The sequence below is a fragment of the Vulpes vulpes genome, unplaced genomic scaffold (assembly GCF_048418805.1).
Source record: "Vulpes vulpes isolate BD-2025 unplaced genomic scaffold, VulVul3 Bu000000700, whole genome shotgun sequence".
Lineage (NCBI taxonomy): Eukaryota > Metazoa > Chordata > Mammalia > Carnivora > Canidae > Vulpes > Vulpes vulpes.
Window position 1 is genome coordinate 707881 of NW_027325673.1, and position 15001 is coordinate 722881.

Here is a 15001-nt window from a genome sequence, read left to right on the forward strand (position 1 = left end):
TGTAGGCTCTACTTATGGGGGCCATGTCTGAGCTCAAGGGTCACTCTGTCTGCTACTTTGAGGATAGCCTCTTGAAGCAAGCGTGAAGCAGGGAGACGTTAACATATTATTGCACAATCCAGTGGTCTAGAAGGGTGCTGGCAGCAGAGGAGTCAGTTTGGGTTAAGTTTGCAGGTACAGTCAACTGGACCTGCTGGTGAGTTGGAGGGAGGATGAGAGAAAGAAGCCAAGGTTGACTCCAGGGATTTTTTCCACTTACCACTTCCCCAAGGTGGGTAAGATCAGGAGTGGGGATTTCTGGGAAGAAAGATCCTGATTTTAGCTTTTTTTTTTTTTCTTTTATATGGCAAGTTTCAAATACCTTCAGCTCAGGCGAGCAGGTGTATTGAGTCAGATGGGATCACCGGGTTGAGGCCAGGAGAATTTGAGCATTTTCAGTGGGCAAACAGCCATGAATGCCAGCCATATTGTGGGTCAAGGTCACCCATGGCGAAGGGAGGAGGTGTGGTTAGGGAAGTCCAAATCGAGAAGGTGATAACAGATGAAAGGACACGGAGGAGGAGCTGAGAAGGAGGCAGGAGGACAAACCAGGGAAGTGCGCGCTCGTGCTGGATGGCAGGTGAAGCAGCTTTGTCTGGCGGAGAGAAGAGTCTGGGTAGGTGGCTTCTTACTGTGTGGAGACCACACGTGCTGAAGTCGGCTCGCTCCACCATGTGCACTAGGATGCACTGCCCACCTGCAGGCTTGCACCACCCTCACTCTCACACACTACTCATGTACTCACATGCTCTCACATCCACATACCACACTACACACGCCGTTTACACACTCATGCCCCCATGCCACTTACTCATGCTCTCACATATGGTATATCCTTACACTCACATGCTCTCACACACCATAATTACACATTCTCGCCACTTACTCATGCTTTCACTCACCCACATACCACACTACACACTCACACCCTCACATGCCACACACTCATGTTCTCACCACAGTTACCCGTGCTTTCACATTTGGCCACATTACACACACTGCTTACATGCTCACACATTATACTATACACATTGTCTCACACGCACACTCACACATTTCTCACACTCTCAATGCTGATGCCCATGCCATGCCCAAGAGCACCTCCTCAGGTGGCAGTGGCAGAAGAGGAGCAGTAACAGGACATCTGGGGGAGAGAGGAGAAAAGAGGTGGGGGGCTGGAAGGGGAGAGAGATTTGGAGACGCTCTGCTGCTGCCTTGAAGGCCAAGGAAGGAGCCACAAGCTGAGAAATGCCAATGGCTTCCCAAATCTGAAAGAGACAAGGACATGGACTTGACCCTAAAGCCTCCCAAGGGAGGACAGCAGGTGGATCAGTCCGAGAAGAAATTTGCTGTCAGAAGTGCAGATTAGAGTGTTGGGGCCAGGAGCCAAGGAAGGCAGGTGCCTTGGAAAGCTGATAAAGGCAAGGGAGCCCCCAGAAGGAAGGCAGCCTGGCCACACCACAATTCCTGCCCCCAGAGGGTGCTAATGGGATTTCTGCCCTCCCCCCCCCCAGAACTGTAGGAGCATAATTTTGTTTTGTCTTAAGGAACTAAATTTGGAGTTGTTACAATAACAAAAGGAAGCTGATCCAGGAGGAACAAGATGCATCTCAGAATGTCTTTTCCATCTGAGGGGACAATGGAACAGGAACCCAGAGTCGGGGCGTGAGGCCCATCTCCTGCTCTGCTCCACTGGCTCTGTTCAGAGGTGAGGGCCTCTCCACCGTCTCTAACTGGAGGTACTGCTCCTCCGTGTGTGGACGGGTTGGCAATCTGCCTGAGCCAGGAGCTGTCCTGGACTTTCCCTCCGGAGAGGGCATGAGCATGGTTTGCTTTGTTGTCTTACAAGGTTGGGCCCCAGCTTCTAAGTGGATGCCCTTTGGTGGCTGTTTGATGATTCCCTGTGCTCATAACATAAATTATTTCTGCTTCAGGTATTGCAAAGTTGCACTGCTTCACCTCTGAGGAATTCAGCCTTGGAAAAATAGCCAGAATGCTAATTATCGCCAATTTCTGAGGAGGATTGTCTGTAAAATAACCCAAGAAGACTTTGCCTTCATTAACACATTGTTTCCTCAAGTTTCCAGAGCTCCACAGCATGCAGAGGAATGTGTTTAGGGGCAGACCCGTTTCCTCACTGGTACATGTCTACAGTGATAAAGGGCCTGACTTGGAGCCCACGAGGATTCAGGACACCATGGATATCCTGCAGATGGCAAGGAAGTCAAGATGGGACCCAAGAGGATCTAGGCTGGAATTCTGCATCCATAAGACCCACCAGTTTGGGGCCTGTGTGTGTTTCCCTTGTCTCTAAGTCAGACTTTTCTCCTCTACAAGGGAGGGATACTGAGTCTCCAAGCACCTCTGCACACTTGTGCAAGGGCAGCACTGCGCCCAGTGGTGTCTGGTAAGGGCAGCTCCCTGTCTGTGTGTGGGAGCTTGCGACGCGGTATTCGGGTGGTAGGTAATTAGTGGCTGAGAGCAAAGCTGCTTTCCCTTTTCACCGACCTTGCTCTTATTCTGGTGTGTGATGCGTTTGCATCGATTGCTGCTCAGCTGGTTGGAGCCGCTACGTTCAGAATCAAGTCACTAGAGAGGTGATGCAGCTTCCCAAGTCGTGTGGTAGGGAAGCAGTCTTAGGGATTTGGGGTGTGTGTGTGTGTGTGTATGTGTGTGTGTGTGTTTCCAACAAAGATCAGCTACTTCCAGAATGCCTAAAGTTGTGCTGAGATGTACACGGAGGGAAGTGAAGGGTGTGGAAACACAGAAAAAAGAGGAGCAGGTTGTGATTCCAAGCTGTTTTGTTCCCCTTGTGTGCTTGGGTTGATCTGATCTGATTTGCTTTGGCCCTGAAAGGTGCTGTTAACATGCATGCCTAATGTCATCAAGCAAAGATGTTGGTGGAGAAAAGGGACATGTTACAAGCATACTGTGGGGCCTGACATGCGTAGATTTTCACTTTTCGGAGCTATATGACCAATATTTAAGGTGCTTGCAATTTTCTGCACCGACTTCGATGAAAATAGGGAGCTGGTCACACTACCCAGGAGTTGTCTCATTGTGCATCTTTCCATCAGCTCGGCTGCGTCCGGTGGTAGACCAGTTCCTCTCTTGGCAGTTAGTAATTCACCTCCAGGATTAAAAGGCATTCTGGCTGCACCGCTTCTAAAATCCCACGGAGGAGTGTTTGATAAGACTTAGGTTGAATTACAAGGATGAACCTGGGCATGACATGGGGAGCTCGGTCCCTGAGAAGTATGACATGTAGGGGCGGGCATCCTCCAGTGTGGACTGGATGCTTTAAACTGCCCTAAATTCTCTTTGCCACATGCAGAATCCATTTTCAATGTTTTGGGGAAAATGTTAAGTGGCGTCCTCACTGCCCTGTGGGTCACAGGATCTCAGGACTTGGATGAAGATGCTTGCGTTTGGAGTTAGATGGTGAGATTTGGGAGGCCTGTAATTACACAGCTAGCAAGTCTCAGTGTTGCAGGAAGGCTAGCAAGCTCCATACGGCTTGAGTTAACTGAACAGTGCGATTGATTAGCTCTACCTATATTGTGTTAGTTTCAGCTTGTTCACATCTAGAAAACTTTACAAGAGCACTTTGAACACACTGTTGTACTTGCTGCCTTGTTTTAATATAAAATTTCTTTCAAAAAGAAGCAATAAATGGGGTAGACGTTCATTTTTCTTTATTCCTTTTGAGTCTACTGTTGAGTTTTAAACACGATACTTAAAGGACTAGTAGACACTGTTCTGTGCTTATGTGTGTATGCAGAGAGCAGCTGATGAGCATGAGCAGCACTATACGTGTTGTATATGTGAGTTTTATGTCATGTTGTGGATTGAAAATGATAGTACCTGATTGAATGGCAATTGTAGTAAGTACATGAGGTTGTTGCCCTAATAAAATTGTCATAGTCTTGCAGAAAGGAGTTATTTAATTTGGTGAATGTTTGTGTAGTTGTACAACCTAATCATTATAGATGTCACTAATGTTTTCATTGTTTGTAATAAAAGTCATGCACTGTCAAATTATAATATTTCCGGGATCCCTGGGTGGCGCAGTGGTTTGGCGCTTGCCTTTGGCCCAGGGCACGATCCTGGAGGCCCGGGATCGAATCCCACGTCGGGTTCCCAGTGCATGGAGCCTGCTTCTCCCTCTGCCTGTGTCTCTGCCTCTCTCTCTCTCTCTCTCTCTCTCTCTCTGTGACTATCATAAATAAATAAAAATTAAAAAAAATAATAATACCCTATTAAAAAAAAAATATTTCCATCAACTTCACATCCTCCACAGTAGAATACAAGCCAAGTCTTTCTCCCAGTGAAATGGTTCATCAGGGAGAAAATGAAATTCAAATGAAATTAGTTGGAAAATGCAATTTATAGTTTTGTTAAATAATTTCTAAGGATAATGTCACTTTCATAATGACCTTTAAAATTAAAAATGAAGTTACCATATTCTCAAATATAACATTACTTTTGACATATAATTATAAAGGTGGTGCTCTCCTGAACATAAGCTTTGTCAAAAGTGTTATGTGAATGTAGGTGAAAAGTTAATTTGAGTGGGAACAGTTCATGATACTTGTTGCTGGCTTCAAGTTTATCTGATTATATGCCAGAGCAACAGCTTTTTGTATTAATGTAAAATATTAAATGTGTCATAGATAAATAGTTTCTATCCCATTGTCTGCCAATCTAGCCTACTGATTAATAAGCTGCCTGGTTGGGTTTAATGAATCTAATTATGTTCAAAAACAGTACCTCAATTGAACACCAATAAAAAATAAATTTATTATTAAAAAAAAACAGTACCTCTTAACACAGGAAAGTCACAGAAGTATTTTATCCTACTGTGCTTTTAGTCCATTAAAAATGTGAAGACTCGTAACAAAAATGTGTAGTTATGACACTTCCAGTTGTTTATCTTTTGATCACTGAGCTGTTAAGTATGATCTCAAGCTCCATATCTCGGATAACTGTTTTGTAGGAAATGTCTTAGCTATATTAGGATATTGAAGTTATATTCTGTATCAATTAGTTTTTGATAAATTACAAACAGTGCTTCCTAGAAGCTTTTCATCTTAGAGACATATTCACATGTATCCCTTGGTGAGGTTCCTGAAAGTGATCTGTAAAATGAATTACATCTATTGAAACTTATTATTCCATTAATTGTCATTTCCTGTCACAAATATATTTCTAGAGAAAAAAGTTGGGTTCTGACCCACAATGAATATATATATATATATTCAAAGCCAGAGTGCTGGCTTTGGGTGGATCCCAGCTCTGTCTCTTCTTTAGCTGTGACGTTGGCCATTTATGTGTTACTTAGACCTTAGTTTTTTGTTGGTTGGTTTTCAGCAGTAAAATGGGTACAAAAGGATAGAATATCTGAGGAGATTTATTTCAGGATTAATTGAAAGTGTAAGTGGCTTGTAAATTATAAACATTTGCGTAGACACAAGAGATCTGTATCTGCATGTTAAGATGGGTACTTATTTATTTATTTATTTATTTTTATAAATTTATTTTTATTGGTGTTCAATTTGCCAACATTTAGAATAACACCTGGTGCTCATCCCATCAAGTGTCCCCCTCAGTGTCCGTCACCCGGTCACCCCCCCCAGAGTCCCCACCTCCCCTTCCACCACCCCTAGTTCGTTTCTCACAGTTAGGAGTCTCTCATGTTCTGCCTTCCTTTCTGATATTTCCCACTCATTTTTTCTCCTTTCCCCTTTATTCCCTTTCACTATTTTTTATATTCCCCAAATGAATGAGACCATATAATGTTTGTCCTTCTCTGATTGACTTATTTCCCTCAGCATAATATCCTCCAGTTCCACATCGAAGCAAATGGTGGGTATTTGTTATTTCTAATGGCTGAGTAATATTCCATTGTATACATAAACCACACCTTCTTTATCCATTCTTCATCTTTCGATGGACACCGAGGCTCCTTCCACAGTTTGGCTATTGTGGACACTGCTGCTATAAACATCAGGGTGCAGGTGTCCCGGCGTTTCATTGCGAGATGGATACTTATGCTTCATTTGTGTATTATTAAATATGTTATATAGGCCTCTCTCTAACAAAGGCTATTAAATGTATATATTCTCTCCCTACTCCTATTGTAATGTTACTTTATTGTGCAGATTTTCATATGAGGTATATTAAGTTCTCTAATCTACAACATACCAGTCCTTTACATATTAAAATATATATTAGTTAAGCTAAAAGAGAAGTAAATTATATCTCCCAGCACCATTATTTTTAAAAAAGATGCCAATCAAAGAGTCAGAAATTATAAAATTTTGATATTCTCTATTAGTGTTGTGTACTATTCATCTGGTTAATATCAAGTTTTCTACAAGATTCATACAAAAAATATTATAGATAGTTGAAGAAACACGGCCTCCCTTTCTGTGAGGTCACATATTAAATCTGTCCTCTGTTTGGAACCACAGGGCATGAATCCCAGCATAATAGCAATGTAACAAAAAGGAAAGAAACCTTAAAAGGTTGAATTTATTCTTTAAAGAGAAGACCCACTCCCCCCATTAAAAATCAACTTTTTGAAGTGAAAGTGTGTGTACTGGTACCTTTTTTGACAATAAATAGTAATTTTCACTTGTTTTCTTACTCTGGGTACCTTTAGTAAAGAGCTTAGCTCCTGTGGGTTTGATTATGCCCAGCTCCTTCAAAGAAAAAACATGATCTTTAGCAGCATAATTTTTATAATAATGTTTAGATATACCTTAAAATTTGTTAATGGAATGTGACCTGTGTAACAAGAGACTAATTTATCTTAAGTCAAAAAAAAAACATTTTGACAATAAATACGGTTATTTATATTCAAATTTATGTGTTGTTGTGGGAACTCTAATTGTAAGTTACCAGAGTAAAATACGTGTTATAATAAGACCTTCCTGTTTTTTGGCTCAACGTAAGCAGTGATCCAAGTATGTTTGGTTAAATATAAGTGTCAAAATTTCCACAAATTTTGTATCATACAGATATATTACTAAGTGAGATGCTTAATTTCTAGCATTAGATGATGAAGAATAGATATAATTTAATTCTGTCATCACAGGACCTTGGCCTTCCTCTCTTCCTGCAGGACAGAGCTGATCTGAGCCCTAGAGCCTAGCCTTGTCTCTCTGTAGGCAGAAAGATCTCTAGAGGAAGAAGCAAGGAACTAGCCAAGGTGCTTCCTTTATTTTTCAGAAACAGAGAAAGTGAAGGGTTGGAGGGAGGCCAGAATATCACATGAATTAAGTTCCCTTTACCTGGAAAAAATATCAGAAGTAGGCAAGAAGTGTGCCTCACTGACATGGTTTATAAAGAATTCTGGTTGTAGAATTCTTAATATAATAGCTTCCATAGTATTTTGCTTAGAAGTTGAGCTCTTTAAATATTTTATGGTATTTTGACACTGTATCAGAAATTATCAGGGGAGTGTCCAATGCCTTGGCTGATTTATAGAGAGTACGGTCCATGAAATTCAGCTGATTTATGTATTGCCAACTTTAAAATAACTCATTCTCGGTGTTTCCTCCCTACTCTCCATGTTAGACTTTTGACTACCAATAATTGGATGGCCTTGTAAGTGGTAGGAATTGGGTATAAAAGGGACAATGTCAAAATCTGACTTCCCAAACTATATATAAATAATGATCTCATGCGAACTGTTATCTATAAGGTACTTTCTATCCCAGTGTAGATAATTTGAGTTTGGTTGGCATTTAATGTTTTAACTTTTAATAGGAGCAATAACAGACTCTGTCAAGAAAGAAGAAAAAAGTGAATTTCTAAGTTTTATTTGAATCCGAGCATGACTACTCAACCTTATAAAAGCTTACTTCTTAAAATAAATGTTATTCTTCTTTCTCAAATATTTTGTTTGGACTTTCAAACATTAGAGTAACCTAGCAGTCATTACTTTCAGTAATGCAATAATTTAATTTCCAAGAATAGCAACGTTTTTGGCAGCAAACCAACTCTCCCAAATACAAAAAAGCCAAAATTCAGTGTCTTGTCTCTAACACCGCCCTCATTGGTGCTGATTCTGGTGTGGATTTTTTCTTTTGTTTTGAGTCACTGTATAAGGAGGTAGAGATTTCCAGAAAAGCAGAAAGGTGAAATGGGCATCATCTGAAAAGTCTCAGAGACAGTAGAAATCATGTCATGTTTACCCAGGTCATGGAAGGTGTCACAGGAAGCCTGGGGCTGGTAGTGTGTGGATCAGACTGTTTGGCTTGAGTTGGGTTCCAAAAGAGTAATAATGTTACATCCACCATAAATGCATAAATATATTATGACACCTCTATCCAAAGGAACATGATAACAGTTAGGAATTATCTCTTCCAAGAAACTGGGGAGTGTTTTTAACACTAAGGGTTAAGAAGAAAAGCAAGGCAGTGAATTATATTGAATATGATACCCAGCACACATACCCGTATATACACCTATACAAACACAACATAGCGCTTATGACAGGGTTTCAAGTGTTTTGCTCTTTGTATATTATCTGCCCACCAAATATATAATAGTTGTTATGTATTACATCATTACACAGAAAAAAAAGAAAAGCATGCCTTTAAATTTGAGAAGAATACTATATTTTTGCTTTGGGATAAATTTCATTAATTAGTTGAATGCTTGACTGAAATCAACAACATGCGTTCTTTATTGAGTGTCTATTACATGTATCCTCTTCAGTGCTACAGCTAGATTTTCTCCATTCTTAAATTCAAGAGATGTATTGAGTAGTTTTAGCAAGTTGGTGTCTTCTTGAGAATGTGCAGCATATTAATGAAATATTTTTCTCTTTTTTGAATATTGTTTTCTTCTTTTATTGTTTTCAAAAGTAATGCATGATCATAAAAAATTGAAAATGCAGGAGTGATGAAAGGAAGCTAAAGTTCATACATGATGTGAAGCCACAGAAATGACTGTTTTTAGTAGAAATGCTGATCCATATACATTTTTAAATTTAGAAGAGTCCTCATATTCTGTCTTGTTACTGTTTAACATGTAAAGCAGCCTTTTTCATATAATTTGTATTCATTTTTAGTGTCTGTTTTCCATACCTTTATGTAACATCATTTACTTAAATAACTTCCTATTTTGCGACATTGGTGGCATTTTCATTTTTTGGTAGTATATATGATACCGTGATTAAAGCTAAATAGTTTTCATCAGGCTATTTTCTGTAGATTACTTCATAGAACTGAGTGTTTTCAAGGCTGTTGATACATGTTGTCAATGTGTCCTGCAGAAAGGTTATATAATTTACATTTCCTTTGGCAAGACAGAAGTGTGCCAGTTTTCCCATGATTTTAACAACTGAGTATTATAATTAAAGACAAAACAAACAAACAAACAAAAACAACCCCCCAAAACAACAAAACAAAAACCCAGGCGGCACATTCCAATTAGGGGGAAAATTGTGTTTTCCTGAGATTTAATTTTCTTTGCTGTGACTATGGCTGAGGTTAAATATTACATAAGTTTATGATGCATTTGTAATTCTACTGTAAATTTTCTTTTTGTATCTTTTGCATATTTCTCAACTGGTTTATGCTCCATTTCATATTAATTTATATTATTTTTCTAAAGTAGTTATATTACGCTTTGCTGTATTTTATCAGTTTATTCCTCATTTTATTCTTACTTTTGAAGAATAATTCTAAAACTTAATAGTTAAATCTGTTCCCTTTTCCTCTTTAAGGGAGCATTCTCTTGGTCGCTGATTTTGTGGGTTTCAGTAGTAACTATGGCAATGGAGCAAATGGTGGAGGGAGCATTTAATAGTCGTATCCTGACTTGACTGAGTTCATATCTCAACTTTTCCTTTTTTTTTTTTTTTTTTTTTTTAGCAAGTGGTTACGTTACTGTTGAGTGCCAATGTTGATAGAGGGGAGATAATCCCTGTGTTTTCAGGTTGTTTTGAAGGCAGATTAAGAGACTGTGGACCCTGGGGTGTCCAGGTAGCTCAGTCAGTTAAGCCTCCAACTCTTGGTTTCAGCTCAGATCGTGATCTCAGGATCGTGAGACTGAGCCCTGTGTCAGGCTCCATGCTTCATGCAGCGTCAGCTTGATATTCTTTCCCTCTCCCTCCACTTCCACCCCTTCCCCCACTTGCTTGGGTGTGCGCTTGCTCTCTCTCGCATAAATAAAACCTTAAAAAAAAAAAAGAAACTATGGACCTCATATACATAGCAGAGAACCTAGTATATTTGTGAACCTCCAACATCTTAGCAATCTCTACTGTTAAATAATAAAGATAACATATTTTTTCTCTAATTCTGGCCTTTGCTTTCTCCCCATGAAGCATAATTACTCTCCTGTACTGTCTCAGGACCTGTGTGCGACAGGTCAGGTGTTTGCCGCAGCTGGGGCTCACAGGTGGAAGCTCTGCATATGTGCCATAGTCATCCTCTGTGTGGCTGCTGAAGCAGTGTTTCAGGATGTTTGGGAAAAGCAAGTTAGGATGTCATTCTTAAGCAAATATATGATTTTCTACCTCACAGATCTGATATAGATACATATATATATTTCTTTTTTCTAAAGATTTATTTTAAAGAGAGAGCAAGTGGGGGGGGTGTGGTCAGAGGGAGAGGAGAGACGATTCTCAGGCAGACTCTGCGCTGAGCATGGAGCTCCATGGGGACTGGATCCCAGGACCCTGAGATCACAACCTGAGTCAAAGTCAAGTCAGAGGGCTAACCGACTGAGCCCCCCAGCTGTCCCCATACATGTATTACACCTATCATATTCTGTGTGTACCCACTGGGTACATGTACCTTTCTCTCTGGTCACCTAGGACTATGTATCTCTCCACCCCCATTCCATACTGATCATCTGTCTTTTTATCATTGATTCTCAAATCCTAGGACCAATAACTGGCACATAGTAAATACTCCATTAATCATGATGGGCTATGTGTAGTCTTGTTCTCATTGTCAAAAGTGGTTCATGAACTAGGATTGGTTTGGTTGCTTTTTGTGGATTTTGGGAACTGGGCACTTCTGAAGGGAATACTGAATTAGGGTTCTGGATTCTGGGATCCACATAATGAAATTGTTTGCTTTCTCCTGTGACCTTGCATGTGTCCCTATTTGGTCACTTGCTCATTAGGATCAACATTTACAGTGTTTTCATGATTGTGATATGATAATAAATGTAAAAATGCTTTGGGAAGCATTATCATGACAAGCAGTTCAGTATAAAATGTATTCCCTGAAATTTGTGATGTGCTTCAAAAGCAGGGTTTTGGCTTTCTTTTTTTGATGAGCTGGAGTCAAAAGATTTTCTTGTCTGTAAAACTTTCTTGTCTGACCTCCATTATTAATATGATTATGAAATGCTCATTCCCCTACTGGTTGTAAAGATACTGCTATATTCCATGCCATTGGGTATCACTTAGAGGATACCATCACTGGAAGTAATTCCTGTTATTTCTTTATATCACTTCAAAAATTGTTTCATATCAAATTGGCTCCCAAAAAAGTTCTATTTTTTTCTTTTTGCAAAGATATGTGCTGCTTAAAAGAGTAGTAAAAACGAAGCCCTATTGTTCCTCACGGATTGAAGTCTATAGAAATGTCCCCAGAATATTATTTTTTCTCATAGTGGGCTGCTGAGTCTGGCGCCTGGAAGGCTTTATCAGAACAGTTTTAGAAGTGTGAACTGTAGCTGGCTTCTGTTTTTTGAACATATTTCCTTAAATATTTGAAGAAGTTTTCAGAGAATTCTTATCACTCTAACTGTAGGCTTCCAATAGGATGAAGTCGTGTGTAAAGTTATGAAAAAAACTTTAATTTGTCCCCTATTCTCAAAACTTTTGAAGGAAGTTCAGAAGGCAAGTTCATATCCTCTCAGTGGGTATGTTATTTAGTCAGTAGTGAAGTTTTAGGTACTCGAGTGGATATGCTAATCATGGTTTTGCTTATGCTTGTAGCACTTTCAGAGACAGCCCCCCCCCTTTTTTAAATTTAGCTGGAAGATTGTGTGATGAATTATATAGTGATTCTGTGTTTCTCATTGCAACAGTTGAGCGGTTCCTGGGGTGCTGGTAGCTTGTACATGTGAATCCCCCAAACCAAAGAGAGTGTAAGAGGTTATGGGGCAAAGGGAAACTGACCTTTGGGGAAACTGACATCCCTCCTCCCTCCACGAATATGGATGGTAGAGACAGAAGACTGTGTTCTGGTGACCTCTGATAGAGAGCTGAGGGGCTTGTAACACCCGAGAAGTGTGGAAATTTTAAGAAGTGAGAGGGAACAGGAAGCTTAAACTAGTTTGGCAACACAATTTTTTGATGTGCTGGTCAATTTTTCATTGATCAGTCCATTCAGTCAACAAACTAGGCTGAGGATGAATTTTGAAGAAGCAATATAAAGAGTAGCAAATGACAGGATATTCCAGGCCCAGATCATCTGCCCCCCTCTGAGTGGTTGAGCCATTTTCTCTAGTTGAAGAGTAGCTGTATCTATCCTGTCCAAACTTGGATTTCAAGCTCAGGGTGCCATGCTACCTTACTTCAAGTCACTTATATGAAATCCTTCCTTTCCTTCCATGTGCCAACTCTGTTAAAATGCATTCTATGATTGCGACTAAGACTCAAGATCTTCCAGTACTAAACGTAAATACTTTACAGTTACACAGTTAAATCATATGAGTTTATGTGGTTTCCTAGTGGCTTGTCAGAATATGCATTTTTTGAGATTTGTTTATTCTTGAGACACACAGAGAGAGGCAGAGACACAGGCAGAGGGAGAAGCAGGCTCCCTGCGGAGAGCCCAATGCAGGACTTGATCCCGGGACCCCGGGGTCATGCCCTGAGCTGAAGGCAGGCGCTCAACCACTGAGCCACCCAGGCGTCCCAGAATATGTATTTTCTACCAGGATGGCGGGTGATAGAGCTGCAGGTGGGAGAGAGAAGGGTGACAGCCTGATGAAGTTCTGTCTTGAGTTGAACAGGGTGTAGGAGGAGATACAAGCAAAGCTATTCCTTTGAGCTTTATAGCATCTTAGTCATTACAAACGCTTCCCCATATTTTATCTTTTGAAAGTGAGGATGAGAGTTTTGAAAACAATTGAACAGATTTTTGAACCAATAGTAGATGTCATTTTTGCTTGTTCTCTGAAGCTCCTTAGCAGATATTCATCTGAATTTGAATATACATGTTGTTCCTTGTAGGTATTCATCATCTGAGCTAAATGAATGTGTGGCGGATACAGTATTTGTTGACTATAGAAATTTTAAAAATTATTTATTTATTTATCTTTTAGCTCTGACCCAAAGAAGATGCTTTTGAACTCAGAGTTATTTTCAGTTTCTCTCTCTGTCCTTTGTGCTTACACAGCTTGTGTTTTGTGCCCTTGTTTTTTCCTCTTACTTTCTAGAAGGAATCGCTTTGTGGACTGGGAGGGATTATTCTGTTTCCTGTTTGTTGTACCTTATTAGTTTGCAATATGCATGCCCACGATTTACATTAAAAAGCTGCCCGTGTACCGTAGGAGTAATGTCAGATTTTCTGCTTCGTAGTTTTCCTGTAGACAGAGCATTGTTACCTGTGTGTTTAACGCTCATGTATCTCTGAAGATGGATATCATTAGGCATTTGGGAAAAGGTAGAACTGCTTGTACCCCCGTTATAAGGCAGGACGGTGCAGGCAGGTGGGTTGTCCTGCTGTATGCCTGTGGTGCCCAACACTTTGCAGTGATCCTGGCAGCACGTGGAAAAGTTTGCCATCATCGTGTGAAGAAGCTAAGCTGCACGTGCATATTAAGCTAAAAAATACAGATACAGTGTGAGGTTTCAGGTGTTGAGATATGCAGACGTACTGTAGTGTGATGTCGGAATTTGCAGAGCTGTTTGTGCTTCACCAGGGGAAGATGGTAGAACATTTTGACAGCTAGTCTTGTAGGATGCTGTGAGGCACTGAGTAGGTAATCGGGTGCCGTGCTCAGTGGCACAAATATTCCTAAATCCAAATGTAAGAACATGCCATGATCCCCTCAGTCACGGAAATGAGGGAATGCCTGGTGGCTTGTGTGTTGTGCTGGTGGAAGTACTTCACTAAGTGAAAACACTGCATGGGAGTCTTAGCTCAGGCTTCCATAACAAAATACCAGGGACATTTATTTGTTTCTCACAGTTCTGGGGGCCGGGGTATCCAAGATCAAGATGCCTGCTGATTCAGTTCCTGCGAGAGCTCTCTTCCTGGCTTGCAGATGACCGCGGTCTTTCTGTGTTTTCACATGGCATTTCCTTGTGCATGTATCTTTCTCTCTTCCTCTTCTTTTTTATTTTATTTTCAAATATTGTATTTATTTATTTGAGAGAGTGAGCACATGAGCAGAGGGGAGAGACAGAGAGAGAAGCAAAATCCCTGCTGAGCAGGGAGCCCAACCCAGGGGCTCTATCCAAGGACGCTGAGATCATGACCTCAGTCAAAGGCAGATGCTTGACTACCTGAGTAACCCAGTGTCCTCTCTCTTCCTCTTCTTATAAGATCTCTAATCCCCTCATGAGGACTTCATCTCATGACCTAATCTAACCCTAATTACCTCCAAAGCCCCCACTCCAAATATCATCATGTTAAAGGAAGTAGGGCTTCAACACATGCAACTTGTGGGGATCCAAACTTTACATCCATAACAGAGACCACAGGTTAAAACCAGCAAGGTCCCAATGCCCAGGAAGGCCCACTCTGGTGGCAGATTTGGGGTGTTTGGTATTGTCGTGGTCCTTAAGGGAATGGGAATCACTGATTATAATCTGGGTCATTATTTAAGGTATTTTAAATTACTTTTTAGTTTACTTTAAACGATTTGCTTTGATTTATAAAAGAGAATGTGACACACAAAGCAATATGATAGAATACCTAGGTACAGATTTCCGTATTTATTAACATCTGGTATTCCAAAATTCTTTTTTATAATA

At 40.4% G+C, this 15001-nt stretch overlaps 1 pseudogene; it reads right to left on the reverse strand.

Moving 5' to 3' along the window:
* The window catches only part of LOC140596495 (transmembrane protein 19 pseudogene), a 31815-nt pseudogene extending 18005 nt beyond the window's left edge, over positions 1 to 13810 (reverse strand).
* Between the last annotated feature and the right edge of the window lie 1191 nt (positions 13811 to 15001).